Consider the following 20810-nt stretch of genomic DNA (forward strand, 5'->3'; position numbering starts at 1 on the left):
ATAGCTGCTATGCAGAATTCTCTCGTTTCCAGCAGAGTGAGTGATCGTTTGAGAGAGAGAGAGAGCCCCCGACTCGGGCATAAAACATCTCCCAGGGTAAAACTGGCACCGATCGAGCAGCTCTGAGGTCAGCGGCCTGTATTTAGGCAGACTGCGTGCCAACAGCCTCCCGCTGCGTTATCTCCTGCAACTTATACTGCAGCCGACTCCAAACCCGAGGAATAACATCCCGTAACGCCGAGCCGCAGAGCCGCCGAGCCGGTCGAAGAGGAAATTAAAAAGAAATACATCCCCTCGGCCGGGATCTCGAGCCTCGCACTCATAAAGAAGCTCTAGATGACTGTCGTCTTTATGGAGAGCTTGTCGTTTATAGACGTTTTCTCAAGTTTGGGGTAAATCAGAGCTTCGGGATTCGACATGTGCTTAGGAACAGCAGCAATCAAACACAGGAAGACTAAGAAGTCCACGTGATGAAGGCTTAAGACAGTTATAGCTCCTAAATAGCCCTGGTAATCAGATTTCGATTAGATCTCCGGGTGGGTGGTCCAAAAACCTTTAAAAAAAAGTTGAAAAAAAAAAATAAGAGAGCACTTAAAAATGATGAGTTTCTTTGATTTTATCAAATTGAAAACCTCTGGAATATAATCAAGAGGAAGATGGATGATCACAAACCATCAAACCACCAAACTGAACTGCTTGAATTTTTGCACCAGGAGTAAAGCAGCATAAAGTTATCCAAAAGCAGTGTGTAAGACTGGTGGAGGAGAACCTCTCCTAAAAATGTATGAATATCAACTTTTTGTTTTCTTTGCATTATTTGAGGTCTGAAAGCTCTGCATCTTTCTTTTTTTGTTATTTCAGTCATTTCTCATTTTCTGTAAATAAATGCTCTAAATGAGAATATTTTTATTTGTAATTTGGGAGAAATGTTGTCTGTAGTTTATAGAATAAAACAACAATGTTCATTTTACTCAAACATAAACCTATAAATAGCAAAATCAGAGAAACTGATTCAGAAACTGAAGTGCTCTCTTTATTTTTTCCAGAGCAGAAAAGCAGAAATTAATGTTCAGGTGCATATATATATATATATATATACTGAGTCAAAATAAATGTATAATGTCCTGTCCCAACTAATTATGAATTGACACTAGTTCAGACTAGTTATTATTATTATTATTATTATTATTATTATTATTAAATATAACAAATTTTAATTCTGGAGAATGTCGTAATAATAGGAAGAAATGACATGATAAATAATGTTATGTGTTAAATAGTGTCAATTAATTAATGCATTGAGACGTTCTAGTGTAAGTACTTTTAATTAATGTATTATTATAAAAAAATATATGAAATATTTGTATTCAATATCACAGGGAAACCTTATGATACAATATTATCACGATACTGGAATTCTGACATACTTGATATACAGGGTTTTGACAATAAAACTGAAACACCTGTCATCATTTTAGTGTGGGATTTAAGGTTTCATGGCTAAATTGGAGCAGCCTGGTGTTCAATCTTCATTAATTGCACATTGCACCAGTAAGAGCAGAGTGTGAAGGTTCAATTATCAGGGTAAGAGCACAGTTCTGCTCTAAATATTGCAATGCACACAACATTATGGGAGACATACCAGAGTTCAAAAGAGGACAAATTGTTGGTGCACGTCTTGCTGGAGCATCTGTGACCAAGACAGCAAGTCTTTGTGATGCATCAAGAGCCACGGTATCCAGGGTAATGTCAGCATACCAACAAGAAGCATCAACCACATCCAACAGGATTAACTGTGGACGCTGTAAGAGGAAGCTGTCTGAAAGGGATGTTCGGATGCTAACCCGGATTGTATCCAAAAAACATAAAACCACGGCTGATCAAATCACGGCAGAATTCAATGTGCACCTCAACTCTCCTGTTTCCACCAGAACTGTCCGTCACCACAATCAATTATTGTGCTCTAAAACCAGGTGTTTCAGTTTCATTCTCCAACCCCTGTATATGGCAAGACAATTCTCTACAATACTTCATGGCATCTGTTACTGTTGCTGAACAGGATAAAATGATAAAATGATAAAAGTCACACTGTTTGAATATGAAAATTGAGTTAAACTGGGTGGGAATCCTCGAGCCGTGAGCCGCAAACAGTTAATCAGCTCAGGGCTGGAAATTCTGCTTCCTGCTGCACTTTTTCCTCGGTGGAGGTGCTGCACCAGGCCTGAGAGAGACGCACTGAAAGGGTCTTTTCATCCACTAAGAATGAATCAAACGCAGGGGAAAATGTTAAGAAAGCTGCTGACATAAAATCAGTTATATCAATATTTACAAGTCCACCTTCACCCCAAACATATCATGCATCATAAATACAGAAACCTACACAAGTGTGTGTGTTTGAAATGTGATGCATTCTGATGCTCATTGCACTTAAAAATGATGAGTTTCTTTGATTTTACCAAATTAAAAACCTCTGGAATATAATCAGGAGGAAGATGAACTGCTTGAATTTTTGCACCAGGAGTAAAGCAGCATAAAGTTATCCAAAAGCAGTGTGTAAGACTGGTGGAGAAAGAGAACATGATGCCAAGATGCATGAAAACTGTGATTAAAAACCACCAGGATTATTCTACCAAATATTGATTTCTGATCTCTTAAAACTTTATAAATATGAACTTGTTTTCTTTGCATTATTTGAGGTCTGAAAGCTCTGCATCTTTTTTGTTATTTCAGTCATTTCTCATTTTTTTATTTTCTGTAAATAAATGCTCTAAATGAGAATATTTTTATTTGGAATTTGGGAGAAATGTTGTCTGTAGTTTATAGAATAAAACAACAATGTTCATTTTACTCAAACATAAACCTATAAATAGCAAAATCAGAGAAACTGATTCAGAAACTAAAGTGCTCTCTTCTTTTTTCCAGAGCTGAGAAACCTTGTGTCACTTGTTTTTTATTTTTTATGTTTTATGTTATTTGATTTTTATTTTTAGTTTAGGAATGTAACTTAAGTTTAGGTTTAAGGTTGCATCATGCATTTTTTTATCCCTTTACTCCCATTCATTTTTTTTTACTTTTATTTAATATTTACTTTAATCTGGAATCAGATAAATTAGAATTAGGTTTAGGGTTAGATTTTAATTTATAATTTAATTTAATATTTTAGGTTTTTAGTTTAAGGTTTAAGGCTAGGGTTAGGTTTAGGTTTGAAGCTTAAGTTAAGGTTTTAAGCTTAGACTTAAGCTTTCTTTGTTTTAGGTTTTAGGTTTAGGGTTTAGGATTTAGGATTTAGGTTTAGGTTAAAGGTTTAGGTTTTAGGTTTTAGGTTTTCTAATGTTTCCATAATGTTAAAATAAAAAAATCAGCTATACAGAACAATTAGAGTCAGAACAATTATACAATAATTAACATGCATGTACTATTCTAGAAATAATTGCAACAAGCATCATTACTGTCCTTTTATTTTTAAATATATTTTAAGATATTTAAAAGCAACTTTCGAGAGAAATTCACCTTTAGTTATAAGAAATATTATTATTTTTAATTATAAGGAATTCCTAGCTCCAACTTAGAAGTCAACAGCAATATCTTAGGAACATATATCTTACTTTTAAAGGTTCCATAATGTTAGTATTTTTGTCTAGCAGGGAAACGTTACTTAAGAAACGTTTTCTAAACATTTTAAAACGTTTCTCTGTTAGCTGGTCTGTTATTGCCTAAAGGAAGAGTCAAAAGAATTAAAAAATTACTTCTAAGTTATGTTTTTTAAAGATTTTGATGTGTTCGCCGGGTCTCCAGGATACAGAACGACTGTAGGACTGTTACTCTGATTATGACAGAAATCAGTCACCATATAAACCCCGCTGTTAACCTCGCCAACCATAGCACAGCCAGTAATAAACCCCAGCCTGTTAGAAAAGCAGAGCACCAGCCAATAACCCCCTATAAGCCCCTATTAGCTCTGATTTATTAGCAGCAGCATTAGCATTTGGCTAATGTATGTTAGTATTATTATAAATCGATAAAATCCACATAAACAAGGCTTTAATTCATCATTTTCATCATTTATTTAATTTCTTCTCCTTTAGTTCAGATCAAACGCCGAGAAGTGAACTAACTCAACAGCCGCTCATTAAAACTCCATCACTGAAACATTAATAATTCAGTTTTACAGAACAATTATACTGCAGACATCATTAAAACTCAGCGCTGGGGGTAATTCAGTACAAAAGTAATTGTTTTTTCCTGTAATAAATAATTGTAATGAATTACAGTTCTAATTGTTATAATCACGTTACAGTTACTGATTACCTCTTTAAAAGAATTATTACCATTATTTTTGCTGCTTTTACAGTAGATTTCTTTATATGTTTCATACTCAAATTAAAAATCAGAATCTTTTTTTATTTTATTTTAAGGGAAAAAAGGAACAAAAGTTTAGCTTAGGTTTAGGTTTTAGCTAAATTTATAATTTAAGTTGAGGTTTAGGTTTTAGGTTTAGGTTTTTATGTTTTAAGTTTAGGTTTAAGGTTGCATCATGCATTTTTTTATCCCTTTACTCATTCATTTTTTAACTTTTATTTAATATTTACTTTAAACTGGAATCAGCTGAATTAGAATCAGGTTTAGGATTAGATTTTAATTTATAATTTAAGTTTACATTTTAAGTTAAGGTTTTTATGTTTTAGGTTTAGGGTTAGGGTTAGGTTTTAGGTTCAGATTTAGGGTTAGATTTTAAGTTTATGATTTAAGTTTAGGTTTTAGTTTTAGGTTTAAGGCTAGGGTTAGGTTTAGGTTTGAAGCTTAAGTTTAGGTTTTAAGCTTAGACTTAAGCTTTCTTTGTTTTAGGTTTTAGGTTTAAGGTTTAGGATTTAGGTTTAGGATTTAGGTTTGGGTTTTAGGTTTACACTTAAGTTTTCTTTGTTTTAGGTTTTAGGTTTAGGATTTAGGTTTAAGATTTAGGATTTAGGTTTAGGTTTTAGGTTTAGACTTAAGTTTTCTTTGTTTTAGATTTTAGGTTTAAGGTTTAGGATTTAGGCTTAGGTTGCATTTAGTTGCATTTAATAGACATACAGGTGAATGTTAGCTGAATGTTAGATAAAAATCTAAAGGCGTCTAAAACGGACCATCCAAATAAAGTTTTATCCCTAAAATTGGTGAGTTAGCTGGGCCTCGCGTTCCTCATAACCTGATTTTATGTTAGAAGTAATCTGATTTAATCAGAAGATTAAATCTCTGGTTCAGTTTTGTGGGGGTAATTTTATAGAGAATTACTAAAGAAAATGAAACTGCAGCATCTGCATGTGGTCCGGCTCAGAGTGGCTCATTTCCTGCTAGACTGTATAAAATTGGGGGATACGCCACGCTGTAATTCTAACCCAGAGGTCCTCACTCTGTGACTGACATAAAAAAACAGCAGTTTCAATACCTCAACCATTACCTAAACGCTCGGATTCTACCCCGAAAAACAGGACGGAGTTATGGAACTTCACGTTCATTCAGGAAAATATATGACATGTCTAAAAGTAAATATTATACAGCTTTATGAAACACGGAGTCGGGCACCAAAAAAGAAACGCCGTAAAATTGAAAGCAGCACTTCAGACTAGGAAATTATTATTATTATATATTTTTTCACTGAAACAAATCGAAAGCATTACAGACTCACGTGTCCTTCTGTCCAACTGAGACACTGAGACACAGAGAAATATATTTTTTGCTATTTGTTGGATTTTTGTTTGTAGCTTTTTTACAATTTATCATGCATTTTTTATCCCTTCGTTCCCATTCATTTTTTAACTTTTATTTAATATTTATTTTAACCTGAAATCAACCACTCTCTTTCCATCCAGCAATCATGCATCAACCACCTAAGCAACTAACAGCTATACAAGCACAACTGCCTAGAAACACCTTAGCAACCACCTCAGCAACACCTTAGCAACAAACAGCACAGTTAGCAACTGCACAGTTACACCTAAGTAACAACTTAACCACACCTTATTTAACCAACATCACAGAAGCACCTTATCAACCAACTCCTTTCCATAGCAACCATGTAGCAAACAGCTTAGATTCACCTTGGCAATACCAGGTCAACAGCAATACCGTAGGAACACCTAACAAAAGCTCAACTACACATTAGCATACAACATGTAACAGTAGCAACTGCAGAGTGACAGCTGCAGTTTAGCAACCTTACCAACCACCTAGCAACACCTTATTAACAAACAACACAAAATACCATAGAAGCTCCTTCCTTAGCAACTAACAACACCTTATTAACAACCAATATCATAGAAGCTCCTTTCATTTGCAACCAGCTAGCAAACACACCTTATTACAAAACAAAATACCACATAAGCACCTTAGCAACCAGCTAGCAACACTTTGTTAACCAACAACCATATCCTCAAAGCTCCTTAGCAACCAGCTTTATTCCATAGCAGCCATGTTGCAACACTTTAGAAACTGCAGAGTGGCAGGTACAGTATAGCACCTTAGCAACCAATTAGCAACACCTTATTAACCAACATAAAATATCATAGAAACAACTTAGCGACCAGCTATCAACACCTTATTAACTAACACAAAATACCATAGAAGCAACACCTTAGGTGTCAACACCTTAGCAGCCAATAACTATACCATAGGAACACCTAGCAACACTATAGAGTGGATGCTACAGTATAGCATCTTAGCAACCACCTAGCAATATCTTTTATATCTATTAACAAACAATATCAAAGAAGTGTATTAACACTCTATTAACCAACAACAATATCATAGAAACACCTTAGCATCCACCTAGCAACACCTTAACAACACAAAATACCACAGAAGCAGCCAGCTAGTAACATTTTGTTAAATAAGAACAATATCATTAAAGCTCCTTAGATGATATATAAAGATATATATATAATGTATAGAAATGGCAGAGTGGCACCTTAGCAACCACCTAGCATTATCTTATAAACTGTTTTAGCTGTGCAAACTTTCCGTGCTTCCTTTTTCCCCTATTGACCATATCAGAAACAGAAATAAGAAGTGGCCCATTTTCTTATTTAATACTGAATTAATCTGAATTAATAATTAAATTATTATACAGTTGTAAAACATGCACAGACTGAAAGCTCTGCTAGAAGGATAAAAATATATAAATGTATTTTTAAGGTCTTTTTAGTCATTGATCCGTGATGGAGCTTCAGTCCTGTACGTCTCTGTTTTATGAGAATGGGCGAATGAGTATAGAGTGAGATTTAGAGCAGAAGTTGGGGTTTATTGATACGCTGGGGTTTTATACGGCTGCTCTGCTCTATGAATGTAAATCAGCATGTTTCTTGCAGGAGCTGAATATGAGTTACGCTGCACTTTTGGCAGAGCTGGAGGTCTCGCAGGATTACTTTCACTCTGCTGCTGCTGCTGCTGCAGACAACATCCTTCACTGATGATGCAACACCAGCCGGCAAACCACCGCCACCACCAACCCCCAACCCAAAGCACCGCCTCCGGGTTCACTCCAAACTACAGAACATCTCACGTGGACTCATGGAAAGCTCAGGAAAACCTTATTTAAAAAGAAAATGGTTTAGTATGGGATTTGGAACTAGTATCGCATCCTCTGACTTTTGGCATTAGGACCTAAGCACATAAAATACACCATAACACAGTGTTGGAGGTGATGGCAGTGCATAAATCGAGTAGCCACTCCCATCTCAGCCATTTATATTAAGATTTCTTGTCTCGTGTGAATCAGTCATACAGAACATTTACTCCACCTCCCCAGGTAAAACTAATTCCATCCCTATAGGGCTTTAGATATATAAAACTAAAAATACTAATGCTTCTTCTTATGTGCCATGAGACTTTTAAGCATTATATAAGACTTTTGAGATGTATATAAGACTTTTTCAGCAATATATAAGACTTTTGAACTCTATATAAGATGTTTGATCCATATATAAGACCTTTTTAGCAGTATATAAGACTTTTTAGCAGTATATAAGACTTTTTAGCAGTATATAAGAATGAAGTATAAAGGACTGTTTCATTCCAAGACTACAAGACCTTTGTGCGGTATAAAAGATGTTTTAGCAGTATATAAGACTTTTAAGAAGTATATAATACTTTTAAGAAGTATATAAAACTTTTAAGAATATTTAAGACTTTTAAGGAGTATATAGGACTGTTTCATTCCAAGACTATAAGACCTTTGTGCGGTATAAAATATGTTTTAGCAATATATAAGACTTTTAGGCAGTATATAAGACCTTTAATCAGTATATATAACTTTTAAGCAGTATATAAAAGTTTTAAGATGTATATAAGACTTTTAAACAGTATATAAGACTTTTAAGGAGTATTTAAAACTTTTAAGAAGTATAAATGACTGTTTCATTCCAAGACTGTAAGACCTCTGTGCGGTATCAAATATGTTTTAGCAGTATATAAGATTTTAAGCAATATATAAGACTTTTAAGAAGTATATAAGACATATATATGACTATTAAGCAGTAAAGAAGACTTTTACAAAGTATGTTTTATTCCAAGACTACAAGACCTTTGTGTGGTATAAAAGATGTTTTAGCAGTATATAAGACTTTTAGGCAGTATATAAGACTTTTAGGCAGTATATAAGACTTTTAGGCAGTATATAAGACTTTTAAGAAGTATATAATACTTTTAAGAAGTATATAAAACTTTTAAGAATATTTAAGACTTTTAAGGAGTATATAGGACTGTTTCATTCCAAGACTATAAGACCTTTGTGCGGTATAAATATGTTTTAGCAATATATAAGACTTTTAGGCAGTATATAAGACTTTTAATCAGTATATAAGACTTTAAGCAGTATATAAAAGTTTTAAGATGTATATAAGACTTTTAAAAAGTATATAAGACTTTTAAGGTTTCATTCCAAGACTGTAAGACCTCTGTGCGGTATAAAATATGTTTTAGCAGTATATAAGATTTTAAGCAATATATAAGACTTTTAAGAAGTATATAAGACTATTAAGCAGTAAAGAAGACTTTTACAAAGTATATAGGACTGTTTTATTCCAACACTACAAGACCTTTGTGTGGTATAAAATATGTTTTAGCAATATATAAGACTTTTAAGCAGTACATATTTATCTGTATCTATCTATCTACTCAACTAAATAAAGATAATTACAAAAAAAATTACATGAATGAAATGAAAGTTAGTCAGACCTTCAGCTTGTCAAGTAAGTGTTATCAAGTGCAGTCGCAAAAAGAAAGGCCATAAAAATGTTATGATGATGAAACTGGCCCTCATCAGGACCACCCCAGCAAAGAAAGAGCAAAAATTTCCTCTGTTGCACAGAAAACTCTCTTTTAAGTTTTTTTTTTTTTTTGAGTTTAGGTATTTGTTTGCTTGTTTACAGGAACGATGGGTTTGATCATTTTACTCATAAAAGCATCATTTTTAATCATTTATTTTCCACTAGAGGTCGCTAGAGGTCAAATTTATTCTTAGCGTAACAATAAGTTGTTTTACAAGCTCATAACAGACGAGCAATGTGGACTGTACCAGGCTCACTATTTCGTAACGAGCTGTTAACGTAACGAGCTGATAGACACGCCCAGCCGAGCATTATTCGTGATCTCTGGCTCCAATTGGTCAATTGGTGTAATCACATCTCTCTGATATCACATCAGCATCACGTAGGCTCTCCTCCTCCTCCTGCACTTACAGACGCTCATTTGCGCCGTCAGCCAAGCGACACATTTAGAGGAATTATGTGCGGCTGACCACACAGCATTCATTTGCTTTAAGGACAATTTGGTTTAAGAAAAGGCCAGAAAACTGCGTCCATTCTGATCATTCTGATAGCAGATAATTCCAGATAATGGAAAACAGTGTGCCGCGGCCACAGTGCACGCTGTGAATCGGGGAGTGTGTTTGGCTCGGCATTTTTCGGAGCAAATAAGAGGTCTTATCTAAGCTTGCAATTTTAACTTGAACTGATTAGACGCAGTAAATTTAATATCTAATGACGGCCATTAAACCCCACGATCAGCGGAGTATAAAAACGCTGTGATGTGGTTTCACAATTAGATTGAATGCAGCTCGACGGTTTAGAGCCATGGCGTCATGGATAATATGCTGCGCTTGGCTTTGTGACTGAAAGCCCATGAGAATTTACTGGGTGGATATAAACAGGTCTTAAAAAGCAGCTGTGGTAGCCGTGTTTACCTTCTCCACAGACCGTTGCTTCGTTTTTCTTATTTTTGTCCTCTTTCCCTGCTTTTCGTAACGTGCAATGGGTCAGGATTTGTTTTTTTACACAAGAAGGTGAAGTAATACACTGTATTTTTCCTTTACCAATTACCAATGGATAAAAAATCTCAGTATAACTGAGTGAGATGGGAGCAGCTACTCGATTTACACACTGCAGCTGTCACCTTAAAAAAAGCTAGTGTGTATGATACACTGTTGCCTCTGATTACAAATAGAAATTGTATATAAACATACACTAAACATTTTTTTCCCTTTATTTTTATTAGGGCTTTTTTGTATTGTAAAACTATATTCTAAAACAAAAACTGAAAAAAAATATTGTTTCAAAAGGAGGGGGTAAGAAAGTCTTCTGGATTTGAAAACACATAAAAACTCATAAACCGCAGAATATGATGGAATATTTACTCAGATGTTGATCAAAAATAAGTCCGCTTTGCTAAGTACTGCTATTGTGCCGTTAGCAGTAGGCTGCTGGCCTAGCCCAGCATAAATAGCATCAAAGTTAGCATTTACATTAGCATCAGTGTTAGCATAGCTGCCCCACCATTAGCATAGCTACCACACCATTAGCAAAGTCTTCTTACAATTAGCCATTGTTTTATTTAACATTTTTAACATTTTATTTAACGTTGGGTAACATCGCTGGAATGTCACTTGTGTCAGTGTTTTAACTTTTAGTTTTGTTATTGTTACTTTTAACATTTCTTAAAGAGAGTCTAAACCCATTTATAGCTGAAATGTGTTTCTTTGAAGTAATAGAACATACCAATCCTGCTTAAAATGTTTATAATCCTTTCTTAACCTTAAAAAAACACTTTTATTGTGGTAATTTCTGCTTTTGCAGCACCCTTTCAACTAGGCGAGAATGATGTTTCTGTGTACTTTGGTTAACATACACATCACAATATGCAAATCAATCAATCAAATAATCAATCAATAATACCCCTTTGATGACATCCAACCATCTACATTTCACCACTATCAGAGGCACACTGCTGCTGCTGCAGATCGGCCAATCAGCTCTCCATCCAGACCCGCCTCTAAACCCATACATCACCAATTGCCCTGCCCAAACTATTCCTTCCATTTTTTTAAATGGAGTCAGCAAAAATCAGGGAGTTTAGTTACCCTTTAATGTTAGTATTTTCACATTCTGACCTTTCTTTTCTCCTTTTTTTTTAAACACTGCTAAATTTCTTATAATGTTCTCTGTTAGCTTGTTATGTGGGAATATGATCAGGCTTTTTCATACTGGCTTTTAAGCTTGATCAGTCTGATCTTTGCTTAAATAGACCAACTAAACTTCTCATAAAACTCATAAAAAACAACCCTATTCTCGCTAAACCAGCTTTTTCTAGCCATCCTCTCTTTCTGTAACAGTTTTCTTTTCTTATTTGCTCATGAAAGCAGGAGAAACAAAGGTGTCCCACCATTTTTCTCCAACACTGAGCTCTTCTGGCACCTGATTTCATTGCAAGCGTCCAAACGGTTGGACAGCAGAAGCAGCTGAATGCCGTCACCCATCCGATACCTTCGCTCGCTTCCCACCGCTCCTCTGTTTCTACCAGCTCTCACCCCGTCTCGCCAAGACCCCTCTGTAAAGACTGCGGAGGGTTTTAGGAGGGCTTTTTTTCATTGGCCATTGTGGGTAAAATGTGAGGAACAGTGTGAAAGCTCAGGCGAAGCATGTGGTTTTAAAATACCTCCAGCACACCGTGTTTTTGGAATCACTTCCAGCTGCTTCTCAGCCACTAATGGCACCTTGGGCCCACTCTGCTGTTTCAACACGAGCCAAACCCGCCCCCCCAGCCTCTGTTACAAATCGAGGAGGTTTTCAACTACCGTTTAACGAATGGCCTCGGCTCTCAAAGAGTCATCCCGCGAAGAACGCCTGCCAGCGTCACTGCGAAACACGGAGAACCAAGATAAATACGGTGAAGTCCCGCGACCAGTGCAGGAGAATACTGACCGGGCACGGCTCCAGCCACCTCTTTTGTTCCTAACGTTTGTCGTCTTAATTGTTTGGACGGTTCGGGGGCTTTTTTGTGGTTGCCCTTTTTTATTTTTTGTTGGCTGCATCCAGTCAGCTGCCTCCAGCTCCTGCCAAACAGAGCAGGCTTTCCTTGGGTTCAGTTCAGCTCTGGCTGGAAAAAAAGATCTTTTGTAAGGATCTCTGGCTTGACATCTTCAATCCTCGATCTGAGCCCTTGCTGGGTTGGATTTTCCTTTACTGTACTGTAGAGCTGCAACTAATGATTATATTGGTAGTTGACTAATCTGATTATTTTTTCGATTAGTCGATTAGTCGACTAGTCAATGATTATTCCTGCCATGTCCTCTAAGCATGAGATTTAAAAGACATTTAAATGTCTAGATGTTGTTTAAACATGGAAAGTACTGATATTTAGTGATTAAATACTGTATGTAATCTGTTGTGTTTGGGCACTTTTGGAGATGTTAGTCGACAATGAAATTTGTAGTCAACAAATTCAAATAATCGACATTGCCGATTATATCGACTAATTGTTGCAGCCCTACTGTACTCTGTCAACTAGTGTTGTAGTAATTGTTTTTATTTAACATTTTTGATGTTTTATTTAACATCTGGTAGAATTGCGGCAATGTCACTTGTGTCAATGTTTTAACTTTTAACTTAACTTTTCATTATTTTTTCAATTAGTCGATTAGTCAACGATTATTTTTGCCATGTCCTCCATCTCTAAAAACGATAAAAACAGCTGATCATGAGATTTAAAAGGCATTTAAATGTCTAGATGTTGTTTAAACGTGGAAAGTACTCATATTTAGTGAGTAAATATGTAATATGTAAAAAATGTGTACTTTTGGAGACAAATTACAAATTAACGATTAGTCGACAAATTTAAATAATCAATGTTGTCGATTTTATCGACTAATGGCTGCAGCCGTACTGTTTTGTGTCATCTATTGGTCTAGTCAAGACCAAGGCTGAAACATATCGGGCCCTATTTTAGGGATCTATAGTACACAGTTCAATTGCAGATTGTGCAGATTGATTTAGGGGCATGTCAGAGTGTCTTTGGTTCCGTAAGGGCACAAAAAATATATGCCTTGCGCATCTTGAAACGAATGAACTTAAGTTTTGGAAATGTTACGTAACAAATTTTATTGATAATATACTGTTACTACGTCAAACATGGGCTTCAACTACTGATTATATTGGTAGTCGAATAATCTGATTATTTTTTCGCTTAGTTGATTAGTCGATGAGTCAATGATTATTTCTGCCATGTCCTCCATCTCTAAAAACAATAAAAACAGCTGAACATGAGATTTTTAAAAGGCATTTAAATGTCTAGATGTTGTTTAAACGTGGAGAAAGTGCTGGAGACACCAGCAATGTGTGTAATGCAGTACTGTTACAAATTACAAATTTACAATTAGTCGAGATATTAGGCCCTATTTTAACAAACTATAGCGCACCATTCAATTGCAGACCGTGCAGCTTGATTTAGGGGCGTGTTAGTGTGTCTATGGAATCATGAGGGCGCAAAAAATACTAATCCTCTTAATTAATCATGGGTGTGGCTCATTTTGAATGTAACGTGAAATAAACCAATCATTGTGCTATTAGCATCGCTACCACACCATTAGCATTGCTACCACACCATTAGCATCGCTACCACACCATTAGCATCGCTACCACACCATTAGCATCGCTACCACACCATTAGCATCACTACTAGACCATTAGCATCACTACCACACCATTAGCATCACTACTAGACCATTAGCATCACTACCACACCATTAGCATTGCTACCACACCATTAGCATCACTACCACACCATTAGCATTGCTACCACACCATTAGCATCACTACCACACCATTAGCATCGCTACCACACCATTAGCATCGCTAACACACCATTAGCATCGCTAACACACCATTAGCATCACTACCACACCATTAGCATCGCTATCACACCATTAGCATCACTACCACACCATTATGATCACAAGCCATCAAACCAAACTGAACTGCTTGAATTTTTGCACCAGAAGTAAAGCAGCATAAAGTTATCCAAAAGCAGTGTGTAAGACTGGTGGAGGAGAACATGATGCCAAGATGCATGAAAAAAAAACTGTGATTAAAAACCAGGGTTATTCCACCAAATATTGATTTCTGAACTCTTAAAACTGAATATGAATATTAATAATAATATTAATATTAATATTAATGAATATTATTTGAGGTCTCATAGCTTTGTATCTTTTTTTTTTTTTTTTTTTTTTGTTATTTCAGCCATTTCTCATATTCTGCAAATAAATGCTCTAAATTACAATATTTCTATATTTTTATCTGGAATTCGTGAGAAATGTTGTCTGTAGTTTATAGATTAGAATATTTTATTTCCAGACTTGTATATAAAAACCAAAGCAAACACGCTTTAAGCTTCATGACTCAGTGATGTTCCAGCAGAGAACACCTGAAACCAGGTGAGGGAGAGGACACGCTGGAGATGAAAGAGGGGCTAAATGACAGGGACTGGTTTCATAACAGATGATTATAGGGGCTTTCTCTCCTCACTGCATGACGCGATGATGGAATACGCCACACAGAGTCGCTGAGTCAGCTCCTCTCACCTCCCACACAGGTGAGATCAAACCGCCGGACGCTCGGGAGCGAGGAGGAGGAGGAGGAGGATGAGTTCGGACTTATCACACCTGTGATCCTCTGATCATTCTCTGACTAACAGTACAGTAAGTGTTTCACACGGCCCAGCGGGCTTTACTCTACTGCTCTTACCTGCTGCTCTCTGGGTTCTTTCCAGGAAAAAACCTTAACGCTGGATCTCTCAGGTGTCTTAAATTTCCAAACACCTCCTCCTCCTCCTCCTCCTCCTCCTCCTCTTTACCTGCAAGACAAATTATGCTGATGATAAACCACCACGAATCCGAACATTTATTTTGATAATTTTTTTATTCAGCCAGCTTGTAATCACATAATACAAAAACACTACAAAAAAGGCACAGGCAGCTCCTGCATTAAGCTTATAATATTATTATATATTAGAATATATTATATTATGCCTGTCCAACAAAACACGTTAAGCTACCCTTCAGAATTCTTACATTATAAAAAAAATATTTAAAATAATAATAATAATATGAAGACAAAAAAACAAACAAACAAACAAAAAACAATTAACACTTGTAACCTTTAAAAAAACATACATAGCATTAAAAAAAAAAATAGAAAAAATACATCTTCTTTTAATCTCTTTTCTAGCTTTATGGAGAAAAAAAGTACAAACTTTTACTTCTTGCTTTGTACATTATTTAATATTATATAATATTATGTAATATTTGACTTTTACTCAAGATATTTCATATTTTATCTTATCTTTTAGCTTAACTTACTTTCATTTACTAATATACAGTACCAATCAAAGTTTGGACACACCTGTTCTTATTCTGTCAGGTAGCGACAGTTTTTAGTAAACCGTGAAAATCTGCTTTTAGCTACAGAGCAGCAGCGAGCTGGAATTATTCACTACATTCGCAGGGATCACTGAGTCATTTTGAACTTTTTTAGTTTATAATCACCACCAGAAATCCTGTGAATGTTTTAAATGAGTTTTTATTTAAATAGTTTTTAGTTCATTCTTATTAATTAAATAATTTGTTATCATTTTATTTTTCTTTTATTATCTTTTTTATTTTATATTTTATAAATTCTTTACTGTTTGTTGTCCATTTGTTTTTGATAGAAATTTTTAGAAACGTCTATATATTTTTAGAAATGTCGGTACCACTTTAAAATAAGACTACCTTTATAAAGGGTTTATAATTAGTTTATTAATGGTTACATATTAGGTTATAAATGCCTTAAAAAGCATTATTAATCAGTTATTACACATACGTAGAAAGGGCAACAATGACCTGATGTTTGTCAAATAGTGAACCCACAGCCGTCTATATTGTTGCCCTTTCTACGTATGTGTTATAACTGATTATTAATGATTTTAAGGCATTTACAACCTAATTAGTAACCATTAATAAACTAATTATAAACCATTTATAAACCCTTTATAAAGGTAGTCTTATTTTAAAGTGATACCGAAATTTCTATATATTTTTTTTATTTTTAGAAATTTATTTTTAGAAATTTCTATATACATTGTTCTGTTTACATATATATATTTTATTAATCTATATTAAATATAGATTTATTTAATGTTGATTATTTTTCTTTTATTTATTATTTGTTTACTAATTTGTTCCTTATTGTTTCTAATTTCTTCTTAAATATTTTCAGTCCCTTTTATATTGTAAATGTTTGGCGACATTATTAATGAGGGTCAACTTCAATGTTTTTCCTAGTAAAAGTAAGGGAGAGAAGTGGGCAGGGCTTCTGGTCATGGTGAACATAAGGCTTGTGTTGTGTACAGTAGTAAAGTTGTAGTAAAGTGGTATTAGTGAATATAGTAACTCTGTATTGTAGTAGAGAAGTGGGCGGAGCTTCTTCTGGTCATGGTGAACATAAGGCTTGTGTTGTGTACAGTAGTAAAGTTGTAGTAAAGTGGTATTAGTGAATATAGTAACTCTGTATTGTAGTAGAGAAGTGGGCGGAGCTTCTTCTGGTCATGGTGATCATAAGGCTTGTGTTGTGTACAGTAGTAAAGTTGTAGTAAAGTGGTATTAGTGAATATAGTAACTCTGTATTGTAGTAGAGAAGTGGGCGGAGCTTCTTCTGGTCATGGTGAACATAAGGCTTGTGTTGTGTACAGTAGTAAAGTTGTAGTAAAGTGGTATTAGTGAATATAGTAACTCTGTATTGTAGTAGAGAAGTGGGCGGAGCTTCTTCTGGACATGGTGATCATAAGGCTTGTGTTGTGTACAGTAGTAAAGTTGTAAGTGGTATTTGTGAAATATACCGTCATGATGATGGAACTGGCACTCATCAGGACCACCTCAGGAAAGGATAAAAAAGCAGTTTCCTCTGTTGTACAGGATAATTTCCTCAGAGTTACCAGCCTCAGAAACCACAAGTTAAAAGCTCCCCTGATAAGAGCATCGAAACGCTTGTTTAAAACCTAAAAAATATTCTACTATACTTGTAGAGACACTTGTTAAAGTGTGCTTTACATTGTGTTTTATTATTACTGTTACGACATAGTAAAATGTTGCTAGCTTGTTGCTAAGGTGATGCTTGGTGGTTTCTAAGGTGTTGCTTTTCAAGCGTAAAGCAAAAGTAAAGTAAAATTATGCAGTTTACCCTGCAATTTTGTCAAATTTGGAATTTGTAGCTCAAAACATTTGACTTTTAGAGTTTTAGGCTGAAAGTTTACACATAAATATCAATGCACTTATATTTTTATATAGTTTTTAGGCCACAAAGGACAGCAAAATGTTGTAAGCTTTATATTTTTAATACCTTTGGTTTCAGATTAATCTGTAAATATTCTGACCTTAAATTAAATTAAATTAAATTAAATTAAAGATCTGGTTTATAAGGAACAGGCTGGAGCAGTTAGGAGGTTTTTGCGTATCTCGGCCACACCGGTAGATAATCAGCCACAAACACCTTCTAACACATTTATACACATCTGGCATCAATACACGTAATCACACAGCCTGACTCTACCTTTCTCTCTCTCTTTACCTCCCTCTCTCTTTCTCTCTCTCTCTCTCTAACTCTGTCTCTCTCTCACACTTTACCTCTCTCTACTCATATCCGCCTCTTTACCTCTCTCTCTCTCTCTCAGTCTACCTCTCTCTCTACCTCTCTCTCTCACTACCACTCTCTCTCACTTTACCTCTCTCTACTACTCGCTCTCTCTCTACCACTCTCTCTCTCTCTCTCTCTCTCTAACTCTACCTCTATTTACCTCTCTCTCTCTACCACTCTCTCTCCCTCTCTCTTTACCTCCCTCTCTCTCTTTACCTCTTTCTCTCTCTAACTCTACCTCTCTCTCTTTACCTTTTTCTCTCTCTAACTCTACCTCTCTCTTTACCTCTTTCTCTCTCTAACTCTACCTCTCTCTTTACCTCTTTCTCTCTCTAACTCTACCTCTCTCTCTTTACCTTTTTCTCTCTCTAACTCTACCTCTCTCTTTACCTCTTTCTCTCTCTAACTCTACCTCTCTCTCTTTACCTTTTTCTCTCTCTAACTCTACCTCTCTCTCTTTAACTTTTTCTCTCTCTAACTCTCCGTCTACCTATCTATCTTTACCTCTCTCTCTTTAACTCTACCTCTCCCTCTATCTCTCTCTCTCTCTCTTACTCCCTCTATCTCTCCCTCTCGTTTTCTGTCTATCTGTCTCCATCCCTTTACCAATCACTCTCTCTCCACCTTTCTCTCTACCTCCATCTATGTATCTCTCTTTTGTTTGTTTTTTTCTCCCTAGCCTTCTTTCTCTCTCTTTCTCTCTACCACTCTCTCTCTCTTTACCCCTCTCTCTAACTCTACCTCTCTGTCTCTCTACCTCTCTCTAACTCTCTCTACCACTCTCTCTATCTCTCTCTCTAACTCTACCTCTCTGTCTCTCTATCTATCTCTCTCTTACTCTCTCTACCACTCTCTCTATCTCTCAATTCAATTCAAGGTGCTTTATTGGCATGACAAAAAGCAGTACATTTGTGTTGCCAAAGCCACAATTTTACAGTATAGTAAAAGTAGAGAACTGATTCAGAGTTTAACAATGTCTAGAATGAAGAACAGAACAGATTCTACATTTAAAACTCTCTCTAACTCTAGCAATCTCTCTCTATAGCTCTACCTCTCTTTAACTCTCTTTAACACTCTCTCTCTCTCTTTACCACTCGCTACCTCTCGCTCTACCTCTCTCTTTCTGTCCCTCTCTCCCTTTCTATCTCTTATTCTACATCTCTCTCTACATCTATATCTCTTTACATCCCTCTTTCTAACTCTTCCTCTATCTCTCTAACTCTACCTCTACCTATCTGTCTTTACCCCTCTCGCTTTCTAACACTACCTGTCCCTCTTGTTTTCCCTCTCTCTCTCTCTCTTTCTATCTCTTTACCACTCTCTCACTCCCTCTCTATCTCATACCTTTCTTTATACCTCCGTCTATGTATCTCTGTTTTGTTATTTTTCTCTCTACCCTTCTTTCTCTCTTTCTCTTTGCCTCTGTTTCTCTCGAGCACTTACTGTACATCTCTGTTTACCTCTCTCTAACTCTACCTCTCCCTCTCTCCTCCATTCTTCACCTCCCTCTCTCTCTAACACTATCTCTCTCTCTCTCTCTCTCTCTCTCTCTCTCGGTCTGATCTCTGTGAGTAGTGGAGTTAGAGCACTCCCATTAGGCCAGTTTGGGTAATTATGGTTAGAGAACTGGAATGTTTTACTCGTGAGGTAAATACTGTAGTTTTAATAGAATTATTATTGAATTATTAACTTAAATTCAGTTTTAGGACAGACCCAATTCGTGGCCACCGTGTTTTCTGGGAGGATGGTGCTTTTGATGGTGCTTTTAAAGAAGTTCTGATGCACCTGGAGAGCTTTCTGAATTCAGAAGAATTCCTTTGAGCATCTGAGGTGGTACAGAGGTTGACTGGCCTTTTTCACCAATTGATTTGACTGACTGGTTTTAAAATTACTTGAAAATTTTTTATCATAACAAAACCTAACTTAAATACTTTATGCTTATCGTAATATTTAGCTGGAACACCATTGTCACCATTCTCTTCTCCGACTTCCAACTTTCTAATCTCAGGACTCTGAGAATTCTCTATAGGAAACTGAGCTTCCACTCTCAGGAGGAGATATAGCGGAGAATTGTCCGGAATCCAGGGACAGCCTCTAAAGCCTCTAAACCGCGGCATTCCTGAGAAACACGAGTCTGACTTTTATTAACGGCAGACTCCACAGCGGCTCAGACTGCCCAGGAGAAGGAGTGATGTTTCAGTTGCCCTGGAGGAAGGAGGTGGAGAGCCGTTCCATCAGCAGTTTACCAGCCCCATCGGATCTCACCGGGGTTCTGATTCAGCGAGACACCGGCCCGAGTCCGGCTCCTATATCAATGACTCAGCTGTAGAGACAATTCAGCCTCGGTGGAATGGCTGAGAATGCTTAGTGCCTACTTGCTGTAGATTTAAGGTGGAATTCTTGTGGTTTTTGTTGTTGTTATTACTTTTTATTATAGCACTTTTAGTTATGATATCGCAATATGTCAATATTCCATGATAATATGATTCAATTCTGGTTAAATTCGACTTGTGAGGGCATTTCAGGCCCTAACAATTTTTGTATATAATTAATTTGTTCTTTAAGCACTGGATTCAATGCTAAATCATGTGTTCATATGGCAAAGTAATATATGAAGAGTTTTGGTCTTTGGATTTCTATTGCTGTACAATATCGGCACTCTGAGAACATTTCGCAGCCAATTACTTTAGATACAATTACTTTGGAACTACAGTACAGGCCAAAGGTTTGGACACACCTTCTCTTTTTCAATGCGTTTGCTTTATTTTCATGACTTTTTACATTGTAGATTCTCACTGAAGGCATCAAAACTATGAATGAACACATGTGGAGTTT

General features: G+C 36.0%; 1 protein-coding gene across 1 annotated transcript in view; it reads right to left on the reverse strand.

Moving 5' to 3' along the window:
- Window positions 1-574: 574 nt before the first annotated feature.
- rnf213a (ring finger protein 213a) overlaps window positions 575-20810 on the reverse strand; it is a 152832-nt gene continuing 132596 nt past the window's right edge. Inside the window, exon 70 of the mRNA XM_049468109.1 lies at window positions 575-769. The gene's annotated coding sequence lies outside the window, so the exon portion shown is untranslated. The remainder of the gene's footprint in view (window positions 770-20810) is intronic.

Source organism: Astyanax mexicanus, chromosome 19, assembly GCF_023375975.1.
Source record: "Astyanax mexicanus isolate ESR-SI-001 chromosome 19, AstMex3_surface, whole genome shotgun sequence".
In the NCBI taxonomy this organism is placed as follows: domain Eukaryota; kingdom Metazoa; phylum Chordata; class Actinopteri; order Characiformes; family Acestrorhamphidae; genus Astyanax; species Astyanax mexicanus.